Here is a 19,674-nt window from a genome sequence, read left to right as displayed (position 1 = left end):
GGCAGGTGGGGACTGGGCTGGGCACAGAGACTGACCCCGAGTGCTTACAGCCCAGCGCTTCGATCCCTGGCCCGCCTGAAGCCCACCATGACACTGGAGGAGGGACTGTGCAGGGCCGTGCAGGAATGGCAGCACATTAGCAACTCTGCCCGGATGATCTACTACGAGATGGCGCAAAAGTGAGTCAGCGTCCTGGGCCCAGGGGCTGCGTGGAGGGTGAGGCGAGTGGGTGAGGGCAGGGTCTGGCCGTGGGGGTGCTCATCAGAGAGGACAAAGGAGAAGGGCTGTCGCTCGGAACAGGGACCCCGCAGCCCAGAGGCCCTACAGTCCTCCAGAAACCCCTCCCTCACCTTGAGAGTTTGGGTCTTCTGTCCTTCCTCCACCAGGAGCTCTGCCCTCCCCTGAGTTTGACCTACCCTTGCCCTGACATGAAGGTCTCAGGACGGGGCAGGGTGAAGCTGTGAGTCCAGTAGGGGTCCAACTCCGGCCATATGGGCTGGGCCGGGGAAAGAGCTCCACCCGCCAGCCTGCTGCTTCCTTAATGGTGGCTGACGGCGGCCACTGACATAGATTTGGGACCCCCTCTCCTCATGAAAAGTGGCCTGAGTGGGTACCCTGGCATCCCTGAAGGGGCTGGGGAAGCCAGCTGTCGTCAGCCCAAAGGTCTCTGGCCCTTCCAGTGTTTGCTCCACGGTAATCCCCTTGGTTTAAGAAACAAAACCAAACAAACAAGCGCCTCTCAGAGGAAAGGAAGGCCTGTCCTCTAAGCTCAGCATCCACATCGTCCAGCTTGTCCTGAGCCCTGTCTCCAGGTCTATGTTCCAGGACTCTCAGTCCCAACCCAGTGTCCTGGATTCGGGCAAGGACCCCTGTGGGGAACACATGCCTGTTCCAGCCTCTGGCTGTCAGCCCTTCATGTGGTTCTGGATGGGTACGGGGGGGCATGAGGAGGGTACCCCCTGGGTCAGCCATGTGTCCCGTTGACCTGGTTCAGTGCAGCGACCTGGGTCTATGCTGTTGAATGCTCTCCAGTGCTGGTGAGGCAGGAAGGGTCCCAGGTCTTGTATCAGTTCCAGGAGCAGCTCTCTGCTGTGGACAGCACCTCGCAGGGCCTTGACAGCGCCAAGGCACATCCTCTCCCAATCCCTCATTCTTGGCTGCCTTTGTTGGGCTCCAGAACCCAGGCCATTTTCTCAGGCTGGCCTGTGCCTCCGTCACCCCCCAGGTTCATGCAATTTGAGGCAGAGGAGGAGATGCAGATTCAGCAGTTGCAGTGGATGCAGTGCGCGCAGGGCCTGCCTCCTCCAGCCCCACCGAAGCTGGATCCTCGGGGGCCCCCAGCCCCGAAAGTGGGCCTTCAGCCAGCCACCCAGGTTCCCACTGGAGTTGAACGCACAGGTAACAGGGGCCTAGGGTTGGCCACTGTTCCCATGTGGATCATTTTCCTTCAAGACAGGGGCACTGGTCTTTCAAGCAAAACAGCCACCGAGGCGGGGGGTGCGGGGGTGGGGTCTCAGATGCCCTTTGTCACTACGGGGTATTGACTTGGTCAATTTTGTAACTTCTCTCACACCTCCCTGTCAAAGAACTGCACACCAAGTCTGCCTAAGAAGTGGGCTTGATGGGGACACCCCTGGAAAATTGGAGGTTCCCCACTTCCTCACATGTGACTCTCTTAGATGCCCCCCTTACCTCCCCCCTCCAACTGTGCATGAAGTTTCAGGTGGCCCTGAACCCCCACACCCACATCAATGTCCCCCAACAATGCCCTCACCAGCGTGCGCTCGGTGGTCAGGAGGTGGACCGGGAGCCCCTCACCTTCCTTCCCTTCCTCCTGCTCTGCCTCAGCCTGTGCTCCCAGGATGTCCGGCCCCAGCGCCCAGCCCTCCCGCCCGAAGCCACACAGGTCCCAGCGACCCCCGGAGCCCAAGGCACCCGAGGAGATCCCACCTGAGGCTGTGAGGGAGTATATGGACATCATGGAGGCGCTGGTGGGGCCCGTCCACTCAGCCACAGGCGACTCAGATGGAGAATGGGGAGAGGACGGAAATGAGCTGCAGCAGGAAGAGGACGGCACCTACTCGGACCCGGATCTCTTAAGCTACATTGACAAGCTGTGTTCCCAGGAGGACTTTGTCACCAAAGTAGGCTAGGCCTGGAGACTGGGGTCTACAAGATGCCAGGGCATGGAACACTCAGCACCCAAGATCTGGGTTCTGCTCAGGCCGTTGGGACTTAAGCTCAGCTCCTTGTTCCTGAGCCTGGTGTTAGGGGAGGTTTACGCAGATGTTTGTGTGTATATGTTTGTGTCTATCTGTGTGTATGCCTTTGTGTCTGTGTTTGTGCCTCTGTATATGTGCTCTTTTGTGTGTGACTGTGTATGTGCATGTTTGCGTGTGTGTGTGTGTGTGTGTGTGTGTGTGTGTGTGCTGACCATCCCTGCCTTGTGGAGGAGAGTGGGGTGGGTCTCTGCTTTTCACTTTCCCTCCTGGTCTTCTTGCCTCACAGGCCACTCCTGGCCAAGGATGCTCACAGCCTCTTCTTTCTGTTCTAGGTGGAGGCAGTCATTCACCCTGGATTCCTGGCATATTTGCTTTCCCCAGACCCACAGCTGGATCTCTTGGCCCTAGAGAAGGAGCTGGAGCAGGAGGAAGGGCTCACCCCCGAAGAAGTGAGTCAGGGGAGGGAGAGGGACACTCAGGGAGCCAGGAGACCCCATGGGAGGGGGGCCCCAGGTGATCCAGGGGACAGGGGAACCCAGATGACCCAGGGGAACCAGAGGAGGGAGGGATCCCCGGTAGAACAGGGGACACAAGGGACACCCAGGAAGACCAGGGCACAGAGGGACCCCAGTGAACAGGGGAGAGGTAGGGCCCCAGAACAGGAGGGCCACATAGCACTGTCCATCCCTCCCCTGCCTGGGACGCCTGGCATGGGGAAGGGCCCGTTCTGGGGTGGGTGCAGTGCAGGGTGAAAAGAAGGAGAGGATGGGGATCCGGGAGGGGTGGGAAAGACACAAAGCTGGGAATAAGGTGCAGGAGGATGGCAGGACTGCCACAGTGTCTGTATTTGGATTCGAGTCCTGGGGTCACCCGTCCCCTCCTTCCCCCCAGGGCCATTGTCCCACTGCCCAGTGCTCCTCCTCTCACACGTGTGTGTGGAGCCGTCACTGTCCTCCTCCCTCCTACCAGCTGGTGCAGAAACGACTCCTGGCCTTGAAAGAGGACGACGGTGTGCGGGCAGCCCCGAGTCACAGTGCACCCGGAATGCGCTCAAGTCCTTCTGAGTCTGACGCCGGCCAAGGTGCCCACAGGCACGACCAAGACCCCCATCTAGGGGTCAGTGATGAAGCCTGCCCACCAGAGATTGATTCTGAGGCTCTTCATAGGCTCATCGAAACAGACACTGACCTGTGTAGGCCCAAAGTCTTTGTTCCCTGTCGAGGACATCAGGAGGTCTCTCCATTCCGGGCCGGACGGCCCTCCCCTCCCCAGGATCAAAGGCGCACTGGCCCTCTACTGGGACCCAGGGATGCATCTCTTCTCAGAGAGGCCTCTCCTGTTCGGGAGGCCCGAGGGCCCAGGGACGGGTCCAGTGAGGACGAGGAGGAGCTCTCCAGCCTGGCCTTCCTCTCTGGCTCTCTGCAGAGCCTGCTGCCTTTCTGGCTGTCCCAGAGTCCTGTGCGTGCCTCAGGCCTGGCCTCCCCTGGAGGTTGGGGGGCCCAGAGTGCTCCTTAGGCCCCCTCCTCTCAGAGAAGAGGCCTCAGCCCAGCTCCACCAGCCGCTCCCAAGTCGAGGAAGTGGGCTCTGTGTGGACACCCAGCCGCTGCTGAGAAGCTGCCCATCCCCGGGGCTGGCCTCGGCGTCTCTGGGAGGCCAGCCTTGGCTCTGGGGCTGGCTCGCCCCTCACAGCCCAGAAAGAGAAAACGTGACCCGTTTGTCACAGAGAAGCGTGGGTGGAGGAAGAAGAAGCACTGCAGCCAGTAGGGAACAGCTGGGCCAGCCCTCCAGGGGAGCCTAGGGCTCTTCCTCCTCCCAGTGCTGATCCTGGATGATGTGGGGGGAAGGGAGGGTGGGCAGGACCACCAGGGTGGGGAGGGGGAGCGGGATTGTGGGGGGTTAGGGAGGTGGGGGAGGTGGGTGTGGCCAGGTGTGGGTGGGAGGAGGACCTTTGGAGTGATGTATGTAAATTGTGAACAAAGATCGTTTTCGTGGGAAATGCTCTCAGGCCACTGTCATCTTGTTGGTGTTGAGCTGCTCCACAGAGAGCGATCCTGAGAGGAAGGAAGGATGAGGGAGGTCACAGGAGCTCTGGATCTACAGGTGGCCACACCTTTCCTCCACATAGACAAGGACTCCTCAGGCTGCTCCTGGGAACGCACAGCTCTCACTTGCCCCAGGGATCCCCTCATCATGCCCTTCTCTAACGCCTGCTTGGATAGGGCCCTTCTGGGGCACCTGTACCATCTGCTGCATCCCTGAACCTTCTGGGGAGGCAGAGCTGCTTTTGTGCCTTTCCGCCCTCTGGACACTCACCAGTTTCTAGGATGGAGCCTGGAGACAGCCCTTGTCATTATGGAGCTTCTCTCTGCTTCCCTGAAGTGGCCAGGCGACGGCGCTGGGATGACCCTCCGCTCATCCAGGGTTTCCTGTGTGGGTGGCCTGACCAGAGAGGAAAAGTCTTGGCCATGGGGACAGGACTGTCTGCCTCATCGTAGCGGGAGCATCCTCTAGTCCCACTGGGATTATTGCAATGTGGAGAGTGGTGGAGGCCGCTACCTCTTAATCTTAATGAGGGTGCTACAAGGGGAATGGGTGTGGGGAGATTCATGGGGCACCCGTTAAAGGTGTGTATAAGGGAAAGGACAGTTGGGCCCCTTTGTGGAACTTGTGGGATTTCTGTGCAGCAGCATCTCGTTCAACTGAGGGAGGAGGACCCATGTGGCTGTGGCTGTGGGGACTGGCGTTCGGGGCCTCCGGGTCTGCAAAGACACCCCAGAACTACTGTCCCTTCCCTTTCCACCCATGGCTGGACGTGTGTGTGTATCGGTATCAACACTGGTTTGTATCCCCATAGAAAACAGATCCTCCTAACAAACTATGACCACGTTTCACAAGAACAGCTTGCTCACAGGGGCAGCAGGGGGTGGGAGAGGTGTCTGTGGCCCCAGATCTGAGTGGGAGCTGGGATCCATGCTGAGGAGTGTGGAGGCCTCAGTCACCGTCCTGTGGGTGCCGGCAGAGACTTCGAATCATCAGAGCAGGGGAACTGACCCCCTCATTAGAGTGAGACGAGCAAACAATGAGGGGCAGGGAGTAGACCCCTGCTGTCTCCCAGAAGTGCTTCCCCTCCCAGTCTGCTTAGCCTCTGTCACAGCCTGTGCTGGCCCACCTCTGAAGCCCCTTCCTCCTAAAGCACTGAGATGCTCTGATCTTTTATGGACCTGCCCTGGGCCTGACCCCCCCTTCCCTGCTGGCCAAAGGCTCTTCTCCTGCTTCTGAGTTCTGATTCCTTCCCCAGGACCCAGGCAGGTGTTAGGACAACAGAGACTCCCTGAACATGACCCCTACACCACCAGCATGCAATACTGGGGCCGCAGGCTTTCACAGGTGGCCTGACTCTCTGCTGGACCCTGCAAAGAGCTTGGAGAAGAAAGGGGCTCATGTCTCTCCACCTCCACAGAATCTGTAGGTCAGCCTCACAGGTCCTTCTCTGTCCAGGTGGGCAGCACATATGTGCTCCCAGCCCTCCTTGACCCTTTGTGAAAGAAAGTTTTTGCAGCTTAGTAGTCTGATATTAGTCAAGGTGTCTCAGGGCTTGTTCCTTTTGAAGCCCTACAGGAGAATCTGTTTCCTTTCCCTTTCTGTCTTCTAGAAGCTGCCTGCATTCCTTGGAATTAGTCCCTTCTTCCATCTTCAAAGTGCATCACTTTAATCTCTGCTTCCCTCATCACATGGTCTCTCCAACTCTGACTCTTCCTGTGGCCCTCCTACACAGCTCTTTGTGTTTATATATAGCCCACCCAAAAAATTTATGATCATCTCTTCATCTCAAGATTTTTTACTTACTCACAGCTGCAAAGTCCATTTTTCCATACAAGGTAACGTTCACATATCGTCATAGGAGGGGTTAAACACGGACGTTTTTGGGGAGCCATAATTTACCCTACTAGAAGAAATCCACAAGAATACCTACCATCAGAATCCACATGAATAACAGACTATGACCAAGTGGCGTTTATTCCAGGGACGCAAGCCTTGTTCAATGGTAAACACTCACCAGTGTAATCTACCAGATTGAGTCTAAAGAGGAGACACGTGCTGTCACACCAGTTAACACAGAACAGGCGTTTAACGGAATTCAACACCGCTTCACATTAAAAATGCTCAGAAGACTAGGAATAGAAGGTCACTACCTCAACCTAATAAAGCACATCTACAAAAAACCTACTTCTAACATCACATGAAATGGTGAAAGAATGAATGCTTTTCCCCGAGTTCAAAAACAAGGTTAGAATGTCCACTCTTATCTTAGTTTTCAACTTAGCACTTTAGATTCTAGTTAGTGTAGTACAGCAAGAAAAGGAAAAAAGAGGCATGCATATCAGAAAAGAAGAAATATAACTGTCATTCTTTACAGATGACATAATTGTCTACATAGAAAATTCCAAGGAATGTATAAGTAGACTCATAATAAATTATAGTCACTTGCTTTAGCAGGATCTCAGAATATAAAATCAATACATAAACATTAATACACAACATTGATCATATTTCCATATACTAGTAACAAACTGAACGATTGAAAACCAAAATTTAAAACATATTAAATAGGTTCCAGTTCAAGATGGCAACAGACGAAGATCCTGAACCCACCTCCTCCCACAAACACACCAAATCTACAGCTACATATGGAAAAATTTCCTCTGAAGAAAACTAAAAGATGGTGGAGCAACCCCTTCACATCAGGAAAACCAGAGGGAAACCACATCAGAACAGGTAGGAAAGGCTGAGACACAATTTTGCCATAAACCCCATCCTTGGTGTGGAGACACACAATTAGGAAGGAACTCAAAACCTGGAGCTTCTTCCTGAGAGGTGAAGGGTTTGGACCCCACATTGGGCACTCCAAATTTTAAGGCTGGCACCTGAGAGATAGACGGCCAAAACATGTGACTTTGAAGACCAACAAGGCACATCCCATGAGACCCACAGGGCTGTGGTGAACTGAGGAACAGCTCTTAAAGGGCCTGTGCACAGACTCACCTGCCCGAGGGCCAAGTGCAGAAGCAGCCCTTTGAAAAGCACTCTGACTTTTTGTGAAAGAGATTCACTTCCCAATTTTCAAGCATTAATCTGAGAAACAGGGGCCTGCTGGAATACTCCCCAGGGACAGAGGCTGGCGGGTGCCATCTTCCTGCGCTCTCTCTGCCTTGATAAAACTGAAAGGTGCCATCTTTCTTCCCCTTTTTCCTTTCCTGCAGGTGACAACTTTGTGCTCCAGCCATCTGGCTCCTTCTTCCCTGCTCTTCCTCTGTCTTGCTATATATATATTTTTTCCTTCTTCTTTTTCTTTTTTTCTTTTCCCTCTTGCCCTTTATTCAAATGGTGTCATCTTTGCACTCTTCCCACCGCCTCACTCCAGCCAGTAAGCATCATCTTCACACTTTCCTTCTGATGTGCTCCAGAGAGCCAGAATCTCCAAGACGGGAGATCCCGTTTTTGTGGCCTCCACTCAGGGGATGCTCCTTGATCACCTGGCTCTGGAGGCCAGCAGGGATTTCTTTTCTGGGTCCCATGGGACTGTAACAATTGGAGAGACAGTTCTTTGCAGGATACCACCCCAGGATGTACCATTACAAATTAGACTGAGACACAGCCCCAGCCTTTACATGAAAAAGGCCTATTTGCTAGTAGGGACAAGACTTAAGAGCAGGCTTCAGGTTCAGCACACATCTAGAGGCTACGGATGTGCTCTCAGGGAAGGTAGCCTGGGGGTACCATCTTTCCACCCTCACTCTGCCTTACTACAGTTCACTGGTATCTCCCAGAATGGAGCATGTACACTTATCTGAAGCGCTGTTTTCTTGTGACTGCTCCCCAGGGAACACCTTCAGCTTGCTTGCTTCTGGGGCCCAGCAGGGCTTACACTTGCAATCTCACAAGACTGAATATATTTGCATTCTTTAAAAGCTGTTACCAAATTTTCTGGCTTCCTATCAACCTGAATCTAGGTGCTGCCTGAGATCCTCCCCTTTGGGATGCTTATTTGTCTTGGCACACCCTCAACTGCTGGGATGGTGTGCCATGTCTATTAAAAATAAACTGCTTAGACAATCACAAAGGTTTGAAAGGCAACCAAGAGTAGACAGGGTTAAATGACAAGGTTCATCTGTCACACAGCTCTTCAAGACTGGGAGATGTGGCTATTTCACTTAATGCATAGAAACCAACACAGAGAGTCAAGCAAAATGAAGAAAGAGAGGACTATACTCCAAAAAAAGAACAAAATAAAACCTCAGGAAAAAATCTTAATGAAATGAACATAAGTAATTTACTTGATAAAGAGTTCAGAGTTATGGTCATAAAAATGCTCACTGAACTCAGAAGAAAATGGATGAAAACAGTGAGAACTTCAACGAAGAAACAGAAGATATAAGAAAGGTCCAAATAGAAGTCACAGAACTGGAGAATGCAATAACTGAACTTAGAAATATAGTAGATGAAGCACAAGAAAGAATAGGTGAACTCAAAGACAGGTCAGAGGAACTCATCCAATCAGAGAATAAGGAAGAAAAAAGAATGAAAATAATGAATATAGCTTAAGGGATTTATGGCACATCAAATGGAATAACATTCACCTTATAGGAACTCCAGAAGGAGAAGAGAAAAGGGGGCAGAAAACATTCGTAGAAATAATATCTGAAAACTTTTCCTAACCTGGGGAAAGAAACAGACATCCAGATACAGGAAGCCCAGAGAGCTCCAAAGCAGATCAACCTAAAGAGATCCATACCAAGGAATATCAAAATTAAAATGTCAACGTTAAAGATAACAAGGGAATCTTAAAATCACCAAGAGAAATACAACTTGTTATATAACCTGTTATATACAACTTGTTATACAACTTGTTATATAACGACATCAACCTAAAAAGCTTCTACACAGAAAAAATAAACAATCAACAAAATGAAAGGGCAAGCTACAGAATGGGAGAAAATATTTGCAAATCATGTATGTGATAAGGTGTTAATATCCAAAATATATAAGGAACTCATACAATGGCTATATATATAGATATATAGATATATAGATATAGATATAGATATAGATATAGATATAGATATAGATAGATTTTCAAACAATTCAATTAAAACTTGGGCAGAAGAACTGAATAAAATTTTTTCCAATGAAGACATCCAAATCACAAACAGGTTCATGAAAAGATGATCTACATCACTAATCACCAGGGAAATGCAAATCAAAACTACAACAAGATATCACCTCAAAGAGACTAAGAGGTAACAAATGTTGACAAGGTGCAGAAAAGGAAACCCTTGTGCACTGTTGGTGGGCGTGTAAATTGGTACAGCCGCTATGGTAAACAATATGGAGTCTCCTCAAAAAATTAAAAAGAAAACTAGCATATATTAGCAATCCTGCTTTGGGTATATATATATCCAAAGAAAATGAAATCACTATTTCAAAGAGATATCTGCACTTGCACGTTCATTGCAGCATTATTCACAATTGCCAAGAAATGGAAACAACCAAAGTGTCCATACATGGATAAATGGATATAGAAGATGTGGTATGTACATAGATGGAATATTATTCAGCCATGAAAAAGAAGAAAATCCTGCCACTTGCAACATTTATGGATCCTTGGGGCATTATGATGAGTGAAATAAGTGAGAGAGAGAAAAATAAATACTGTATGATATAACTAAATTGTAGACTCTAAAACAGCCAAACCCAGAGAAACAGAGAATAGAATGGTTGTTCCCAGGGGTTGGGGTTGGGGGAAATGGGGAGATGTTGACCAAAGGGTAAAATATCCAGCTAGCAGATGAATTTCTGGGAATCTAATCTACAGCATGGTGATTGCAGTTAACAGAACTGTATTATATGCTTTAAAGTTGCTAAGAGAGTAGATCTTAAATGTTCTCATGGAAAAAAAGAAATGGTATTTATGTGAGGTAATGGAGTTGTGTTAACTAGCTCCGCTGTGGTAATCATTTCACAACATGTAACATACCAACAAGTTGTACACCTTAAACTTACACAATGCCATATGTCAATTACATCTCAATAAAGTTAGAAAAAATACAGAAAATAGACTGTTGCACAACATTCAAGCAAAAATACTAGTTTTGGACTGCTTTTTCTTGAATGTAGTCATTGTTCCTTCTTGAATCTGTTTTGTATCACATGATAGCAGACTCATACAGGCAGCTTACTTCTGATCAGGCGCAGCCAAAAAGAAGCAACTGATGGTATATGGGAGATTAGGGATAAGCTACGAGATTTCTCCCTTTCTTCCTCTACTTTGTGAAGATTCTCCAGCAGCAACTGTGTAACTTCCACGGCTCCAACTCCAATGACACGGAACTGGTATGGTCTGCCATTGATGATCATTTAACCTGGCCCTGGACTCCTTTACAACCCTCTCCTTAACTTTGCCTTTCCAGCATAGGGGTAAAAGTAAATTCCTGTTCCTACTAATCACTTCATTATCTAGGTGGCCCTTCTTTACTTCTCAGAAGTTTCATCACTGGTGTTCTTAATACCCTGTACTAAATTTATTTGCAAAGATTTGAAACAATTTCTATTTTATTTGTCATAGGCAAATACAGTATAATAAAATTTCCAAATATTAAAAAAATTAGAATAGACATGAAATCTCAAAATGGGGAAATATTAGCCACGTTTAGGAAGAAAATGTACTAATATTATTGGAGGAGAGAATTCAGGAATTGGAAGATAACACTAATGAGTTTGGAAGGTATAAGACTGTGGAGAAGTTTGAATGGTGGGCTTCATGCCACAGGAAATAGGGAGTGAGTCAAAGTTCTATAAAGATTGTGCTCACTTCAGCAGCACATATACAAAGTTTTATAAGATTAATCTGAAAGTGGTAGGCAGTTTGGAGTATGTGATGGAGTGATGTCAAAGAAAAAATGCACCAGATGGTTAAACAGGCAAGGAGTACTTTACTCAAGATGATTCTGTAATAGGGGAGAGAGACTGAACTCTGTTCTGCTGAAACAAAAGGCACAGAAGTTTTTAGATGCCAGGATGAGCTGTAGGAAAAATAGTAGAGGATGCTGGGGAAGAGGTTGGTCAATATAATTAGACCATCTCTGTTTGCTTTGGCTCTTATCAAAGTTAGGCTCCTATACTCCCCACAGAGACTGGGAACTAGGGGCAGTACCTTTCTTGAAGGTTATATTTCAAAGAGCTGACTCCCAGGTCCTTGAGAAAGACACTTCTGGGTTGGAAAATTATCAAGTGACTAGGAGAAAATTTACATCTCAAAGGGGCAGAGAAAGAATTTACAATTTCAAGTCTCTTAAAGTAAATGTTTTCAGAAAAGGGAGGTTAAGGGCCTATGGTAAAGAAAAAACCTGTCTGAAGTTTAGCCAAACTGAGGGAAACATTAAGGCCATCTTGATCAGTAGTTGAAATTAACATTACCTTCAGGAAGGTTATTTTATAAAGGCATGATCTATAGGAGTAAAGAAAAGCAATGCTTTAGAAACTTTATCAGAAGAATCAAAAGTAATTGTCTGCTAGGTAGATACAGGTCAGGAATAATGAGAAAGGGCAGTTACAAGGTAAACTCAACTAATGTTCTCTGTGTTGTAGCTTTAATAAAGATGAAACACGTAGAAAAAAAATAATCCATTGGTACACGGTGAGAGCCAATTGGATGGATTGCCCAATTAGAAATACTTCTTTATTTTCTAGTCATTATCAGTCAAGGATTAACAAACCTACTTTTATTAGATACACTTCTGTCTAGGGATTGAGAAATAATTTTTTAAACCTAATCACTACTTTATTTCTGTGAGATTTTTAAAAATATACTTTGGGGAAAAGTAACGGAAGAGTGATATAGCACTAAAACATTGAAGTGAATGTCATAATAAGATCCTATCTTTCTCAATTTAAGGAGAAAAAAAGGAAGGGCAAAAGAAATGGGCAGAAAGTAAGTTGACCTACCAGTCATTGTGTCAAGTGTTTTCATATATTTATCTAATTTAATACTCACAAAACAATGAGACATAAGGAAGATATTTATCCCATTCCGTAGATGAAACTCTGTTTACAAAGTAATATATCAACCAATTGTAGAGCTGACCCTTGAGTTTAAGGCCTTACGTCTGTTGAAATGCAAGAGCCAAACCCTGCTAATACAAGGTGCTTAGAATAGGTAGACTTCAGTGAGCAGGAAAATTAGAGCATGCGTGAACTGATGACAAGTTCTGCTGATCTAGTAGCTTTGTGAGATTTGTCTAGATTCAAAGGCCCTTGCTCTCCTAAACCATCAAACTATCGGTGGTCTCCTTCTTAAACAACCAATATTTGCAGAGCTATTCAGACTTTGGGTCATGGTATTTTTTCAAGGATTAACTATTACCACTGGCTTTTCAAATTTTAACTTTAGAAAGTCCTTGCTTTTGTTGGAAGCAATGTTAAATTTTGATGCAGTTGTTTGCAGGGATGAAACTTGGTCGCCCTCTGGAGGCTATTCTCAGGTCTGACTACCATACCTTAATTTTGAGAAAGAAGTCAGGTCTTAACAATTTAACGACTCACTTTAAATGTGTGGAAATTATGTATATACATTATACTTTTTTAGAAGTTACAAAAACACTGAGTTCAAAATGCTCAAAATAGTTTAAAATGCTGAATTAAACGTTTTATGGCATAGCATGTTTTGAATTCCTGTTCTCCCTTTGGAAATGGAGATGGTCATCATTCCCCTTTTATCATGCACTATCTATAATGGGACTAAAACCGTTATTTTTCCTCCCTTGTCATAGGAACCCATGGGCAATTAGTTCTATAAATTGAATGATAAAGCATATGACACAATACTATACACTCAGTTACTACCAAGATCTTTCATTTTAGGTTTAAAAAAAAAATCTCTAAATTTCCAATTAAAAAATTTTTTTTCTTTCTCCCAGAGATAAAACATCGGAACTTACAAGAACCCTTAAAAACAGAATGGCTCAAAGGATAAAAATGTTTTGCTCCCTAATTCATTCTTTTTCAGTTTTCTTGTAGAAGGTGTATTATATCAGTTAGTGAAAATTATACAAGCAAAGTTCTTGCCACATACTGGTGACAGCTTTTCTACATAAAGTAAGCAGTTAAGGGGCTTCCCTGGTGGCGCAGTGGTTAAGAATCCACCTGCCAATGCAGGGGACACGGGTTCCAGCCTTGGTTCCGGAAGATCCCACATGCCGCATAGCAACTAAGCCCATGCGCCACAACTACTGAGCCTGCAATCTAGAGTCCGTGTGCCACAACTATTGAGCCTGCGCTCTAGAGCCCATGCGCCACAACTACTGAAGCCTGCGCACCTAGAGCCCATGCTCCGCAACGAGAAGCCACCGCAATGAGAAGCCCGCACACTGCAACGAAGAGTAGCCCCCACTCTCCGCAACTAGAGAAAGCTCACGTGCAGCAACGAAGACCCAACACACAGCCAAAAATAATAAATAAAATTTTTTTAAAAAGTAAGCAGTTATGAGCTGCTATAAACCTACTGTTTCTTCCCTTGATTTAAATGAATTTAATTCTTTAAATAACTGAGCAGGTAGAGAATTTAGACCCAACCATTATTAGATATACCTTATACAACCACAGTGGTATAAAAACCCTGTAACATGAAAGTGTTGTGGAGGTCCTTCTGGTCTTCTGAGACCGGGACACCCGTACCTTCATGTCCCATTTATAAATGTTCCTGTATAATGTTTGGGATGCTGAAATATTTCATGAGATAGATACACCATGCGTATTATATGCCTTCCCTATATCTCTCTCAACTACATCCCTCTAATGAGTTGGTGCAGCTCCAAGGCTCTATCCAGTAACAAGGTAGTGTCAGGCAGTGCTTGTTGTACTCACTGGCTTTTAATCCTCCAACTGCCTTGTAATCTCCTCCTTCACACCTGGATGCTTAGAAATGGCATATTTCCTGAGGAAGAGGTTTCTAGGGAGTCCTGTATACTTGCTTGACATGGGGACAGGAGGATGGAGGAACAGAAGGGAAGATATTGGGAAGATGAACGGGGTTTTTTTATATAAATTTTTATGCCATAAAAACTATAGGTACCAAGCAAAGCAATCAGGGAAATTTATATTCATGCATTAATTTACCACTTACAATGATGAGTAGATAGAGAACATTAGATAGATTAAGGAAGTATCTAGGAGGTAAAATGGATAAGACTGATAATGGATAGGATATAGTGGCTGATGTGAGAGCTTGAACTCAAGGATTATTGTTAGGTGCCTGGTTTATACAACTGGGTGAATGGTGTCACTACACGCTAAGACAAATGAAAATGAAGGAGGAGAGATTCGGCAGTTTAGGGAGACCATGAGTATTTAGCTTTATGTATATTTTTAATGAACAGATTTAGATGTTAAATAGGCAACTGGATTTACAGAATTCAGATTAGAGGTCTCAGGTACACAAATGTCCAAACTTTATGGAGTTGGTAACTGAAGCTGTGTGTTTCTGTGAAATCATATTACGAGTTCTAGAGTGAGAGGACATAATGGCCTAGAACCGAATTTTGAAGAATTTCAACATTTAATGTCTGAGGAGAAGGATATGTACCTGCAAAGAAGATAGAGAATGAACTGCCACAGAGATTAGAGGAAAACCAGAGGAGTTTTGGGGTCAAGGAAAATCAAGTCTCAAAGACAGAAGCAAATCCTACTTACAGGTCAAGTAACTAGGAGATAAAATTTTCACATCGCATCCATGGATTTGGAAATAACTTATGAAGTACCTTTTTATTGGAGTAATTTGGGAGTGGGTTGAAGCATGAGAAGGAAGTAATAAAGTGAAGATATCAAATATAGATAAACATTTATAAACAGCTTTATGGAGGTACAACTGATGCACAAAAAATGGCACATGTTTAATGTATACTATTTGATGAGTTTGGACATATGCATAAACCCATGAGACAATTAACACAATCAAGGTCACAGACATATCTGTCCCCTCCAAAAGCTTCCTTGTGTCCCATTTTTTCTGTGTGTGGTAAGAACACTTAACACGAAATCGACCCTCTTAACTAATTTTAAGTGCTTAACACTATTGTTAACTACAGACACTCTTTGTACAGCAGATTTATCGAATTTATTCATCTTGTATAGCTGAAAATTCATACCTGTTGAACAACAGCTCCCCATTTCTCCCTTTCCCCAGCCCCTGGCAACCAACATTCTATTCTCTGCTTCCGTGAAGTCTGATTATTTTAGATACCTCATATAAATGGAATTATGCAGTATTTGTCCTTCTGTGACTGGCTTATTTACTCAGCGTATTGTCCTCCAGGCTCATCCCTGTTGCCACAATGGTAGAACCTCCCTCTTCTTTTAAAGTTGAAAATATTCCATTGTAAATATATACTACATTTTTTGAACCATGCATCTGTCGATGGACATTTTGGGAAAAGCTTCTTGACATTGATCTTGGCAACGATTTATTGGCTATGACACCAAAAGCACAGACCACAGAAGCAAAAATAGACAAGTAGATCTACATCAAAATAAAAAGCTCCTGCACAGCAAAGGAAACAACCAACAGAATGGAAAGGCAACTAATGGAATGGGAGGAAATATCTGCAAATCATGTATCTGGTAAGGGGTAAATATCCAAAATTTGTAAGGAATTCCCACAACTAAGTAGCAAATAACTCGATTAAGAAATGGGCAAAGGACTTGAATATACATTTTCCAAAGAACACATACGAACGGCCAAAACGTATATGAAAAGGTACTCAGCATCACTAAGCATCAGGGCAATGCAAATCAAAATCACAAAGAGATATCACCTCACACCTGTTAGGATGGTTAGTATCAAAAATACAAAGGTAACAAGTACTGGGGAGAATATGGAGAAATTGGATCTCTTGTACACTGTTGGTGGGAATACAAAATGGTATATAGTCACTATGGAAAACAGTATGGAGGCTTCTCAAAAAATTAAAAATAGAACTATCATATGATTTAGCAATCCTACCTCTGAATGGATTTATGTATATATATATATATATATATATATATATATATATATATATATATATATATATGTATATATATGCATGTGTGTGTGTATATATATATGTATGAGAACTGAAATCAGGATCTCAAAAAGATTGCACTCTCATGTTCACTGAAGCATTATTCACAATTGCCAAGATATAGAAAAACATTTTCAAGAATTATTTTAAAAACTGTGCCTTTGAAGAAGAGATAGTGTGGTAATTAGAAACAGAAGTCAGGTGGAGAAAGGTGAGTTTGGTTTTGCTTTTCTTTTTTGCTTTACTCTTCTTTATTATTTTTCCCAATTTGGAAGATTTTAGAATGTTTAAAAAAGATAGTGGAAAAGATCCAGATTAGAGAAGGTATTGAACAAAATAAGGATCCTTAGAGAGTGGAAGGTGACACAATCCAAATCACGAGTAAGGGAATTGGGTTTAGTAGGAATAGAGCTTCTGTTCTGTTAAATTACCAAAGGAGACAAAGATGGGAGCAGATGTAGTAATTCTACTATATTAATTAAGAGGAAAGTTCTCCTAATGTCTTTTCTTTTCTTTTCTGTGAATTAAAAGAGATTATCTCCTGCTATTATAGCAAATGGTGGGGACATGGCCATTTAAGAACAGTGCAATAGCTGAATCACTTTGTTATACAGCAGAAACTAACACAACATTGTAAAGCAATTACACTCCAATAAAGATGTTTAAAAAAAAAGAATAGTGCAGAGAGAGAGAACGCACTGTAGAGAGTGGGAAATGATGGGTCCAGATTAATGTAGCAGAATTAAAGGGCAATATTAAAGGATCTTTTAGGTTAGTGATCATGAATTTATAAAGGAAACAATCTAAACTATTATACACTTTACTTGGGAAGACTTTGAAAGCTGGAGATCAAGAAAAGAGAAAGCAATGGTTTGGGTTGGTCCAGCATAATTAAAAGACACTGGAACGGGGTAGGGACAAACACACTATTAGATAATGGACATTGGAATGTAAGAGAGTAAGGAGAGATACAAAGGCAGTATCAGGAGAAAGCAAGGGAGTAAACAGACCTGCTTCAAAGTACTATCATAGTGGTGGGGTATTTGAACAAGTGAACTGGAATGTGAGAAGTTATTGAAAAGGGATGGCATATTTGTGTTAATATTTTTTAAAGACTATTTCTCTTTTTCCAGCTCTGATTTTTATTTTAGAGGACTGACTCCTGAAATCTCGGTTTCCCAGGATTCACTGACAACTAGCTTCCAATTAATTTTGAGTAAAGGAAGGACTGGTGAGAGTTTGGAAGAAGGGGATAGGGGAGAACCCAGAATGACCTCTTTCTTTGAGTTGTACATACAACTGAGGCTTCGTCTCCCTCATGCGTCCAATTCCTCCTGCTCAAGGTCTTCTCCCTCCATGTTCCCAGCACCCATCAGCAGTCTCTACATTCATTACAGTTCTGCTTAGGGGATTCAGTCTTTCCAAACTCTAGGTTGCCTTCCTATTTCATTTGACTCCAGCTTTTATAACTTTTGAAACAAGCTCCTTTTATTAAAAACTACTTTCTAAACTTCCTGAAGCAGATTTCCTGTCCTGCATGAGTAATCCCAGGAAAAAGATGCTCAAGATGGGACTCTGGAATAAGGTTTTGAGCTTGAATGTACTAGTGACTCCATTGCCAATGAAAAGACAAGTGCTTCTTTCGAGTAGTGGAAGCAATAAAGAAATTACCAGCAATAAATTACCAGCAATATTTGCTTTGAACATATTGCCAATTGAAGACAATACTTTTACATGTCAAGTGGCAGCTGATTTTGTCTATTATGGCAGTAATAAATAAATATTCGTGTGGGTCAAAGCTGCCTTAATGAGGACATTTGTGCATTCTCACAAGGTAAATTTTCCTTACCTGTCATTTTGATGACTGATAATACTACTGTAAATGTACTTGGTTTTCTGAAGCTCAGAGGGTATTAATATGTTGGAGCACTATGTAAACTTAAAGAAGTCATAAACAGCATTTATCACTTTGGTATATCAAAAAAAAATAATGTCAAGATCATTCAAATCACACATTAAATTTGAGGTTTCTATTCGACATCTAAGTGAAGAGGTCCTGGAGGCAGTCAAATATGCATGCACATCTGGGATTCAGGGGAGAGTCCAGGATGCCCAAATGGGAGTGGTCAGCATATGAATGAGACTGAATGAGATCACGACGTGTAAATACAGAGAAGGAGCCTGAGAACTGAACCCTGGGGGCTTGTAAATTTCAGGGGCGGGGGGGGGGGATGAGGAAGAACCAGCAGGGTGATGGAGAAGGAGAAGCCATTTGGGGAGCAGGAAAGCTGATATCTTCTCCCATTTACTGATCAATCCGTCTCAGGAAAGGCAGGTTTACAAAGGGCTTAAGACTGAGGGTATTGGACTCAGTTGGATCTGGATGCAAATCTCCGTCACAGTAAGTACAAAATGAGTTTACACTTCATATATGCCACTGGAACTAGTATAGGACCTGGAGGGTATTTGTTCAGTAGTCACTGATTGCGCATTACTGTACACTGGGCATATATTGAGTGGCAAGGGAGTTTATGAGAAAGAATAAAACAGAGGCCCTGGCCTCAGGTAGCTCAGAGTCCTGAGGCAAGGAGGAGTCCTAGAAGCCGATGATTGTCCATGACATCACAACATGATAAATTCCTGAATGAAAGTAAGAGCCATGCACCGAGAGAACAGAGGTTGAGTGATTAATCCAGCCTGCGATGGCCAGACTTAAATGTGATGGGTTTTTTTTTTTTTCTCATTCACCTTTTACATGCCACTTTGCCCATAAGATTCATGACTTTTCTGAGCACCACCAGTTAACCTACATGACAGTTTATGAGAATGCTTTTCTTTAGGAGGAAAGAAGTGGGGGAAAAAATCCTCAGGATATAGACTACGGTCCTACATTTAAAAAAATGAAGTTAAGAATTACCTTCTTGAATGAAAGTGAATCTATAATTGCCTCTTAGCTCACATTGACAGCAGCTGCTATGTTCTCCCACTTTTGACTGTTAGCAAATCACTCCCTGGTGTGGTTCTCCCATCACAGGCTTAACTGCCCAGCCTGTTACATCTGGTGTGGGAGGCTTCAGTGATCTTAATCTTTTTCCTTGGGCGCTGATTTACCTTGCATTTTGGGGGCAGCTTTTCTTATTCAGATAGTGAAGCCCCAAGAATGTCAGCCTTTCCCATATTGAACAACCATACATTTCTCATGAAGAAGATTTCTAGCATCTTCTGGTGGTTTTTATTTCTCCTTGTTTTCCTCTCTGTGCATTTATTCTGACTAGAAGTAAAAATTTTAGAAATAAAGTTTGCAGCTAAAGATGTCCTTCGTGAGTTTACCATAAATT

The 19,674-nt window shown here is 44.4% G+C and overlaps 1 long non-coding RNA gene across 5 annotated transcripts in view; it reads right to left on the bottom strand.

Annotated features, from left to right (window-relative positions):
- Nucleotides 1–19,674, bottom strand: part of LOC308613017 — a 157,134-nt gene that overhangs the window by 19,226 nt on the left and 118,234 nt on the right. For 4 of the 5 annotated variants that reach the window (XR_014015201.1, XR_014015202.1, XR_014015204.1 and 1 more), the window contains 2 exons: nucleotides 4,536–4,661; nucleotides 3,411–4,273 (listed from right to left, as the gene is read on the bottom strand). This is a non-coding gene — a long non-coding RNA (uncharacterized lncRNA). The remainder of the gene's footprint in view (nucleotides 1–3,410; nucleotides 4,274–4,535; nucleotides 4,662–19,674) is intronic. The other variant, XR_014015203.1, reaches the window with a different exon arrangement.

Source organism: Mesoplodon bidens (genome assembly GCF_964165515.1).
Source record: "Mesoplodon bidens genome assembly, chromosome: 2".
NCBI classification, from domain to species: Eukaryota; Metazoa; Chordata; class Mammalia; order Artiodactyla; family Ziphiidae; genus Mesoplodon; species Mesoplodon bidens.
This window is presented reverse-complemented; position numbering and strand designations above follow the sequence as displayed.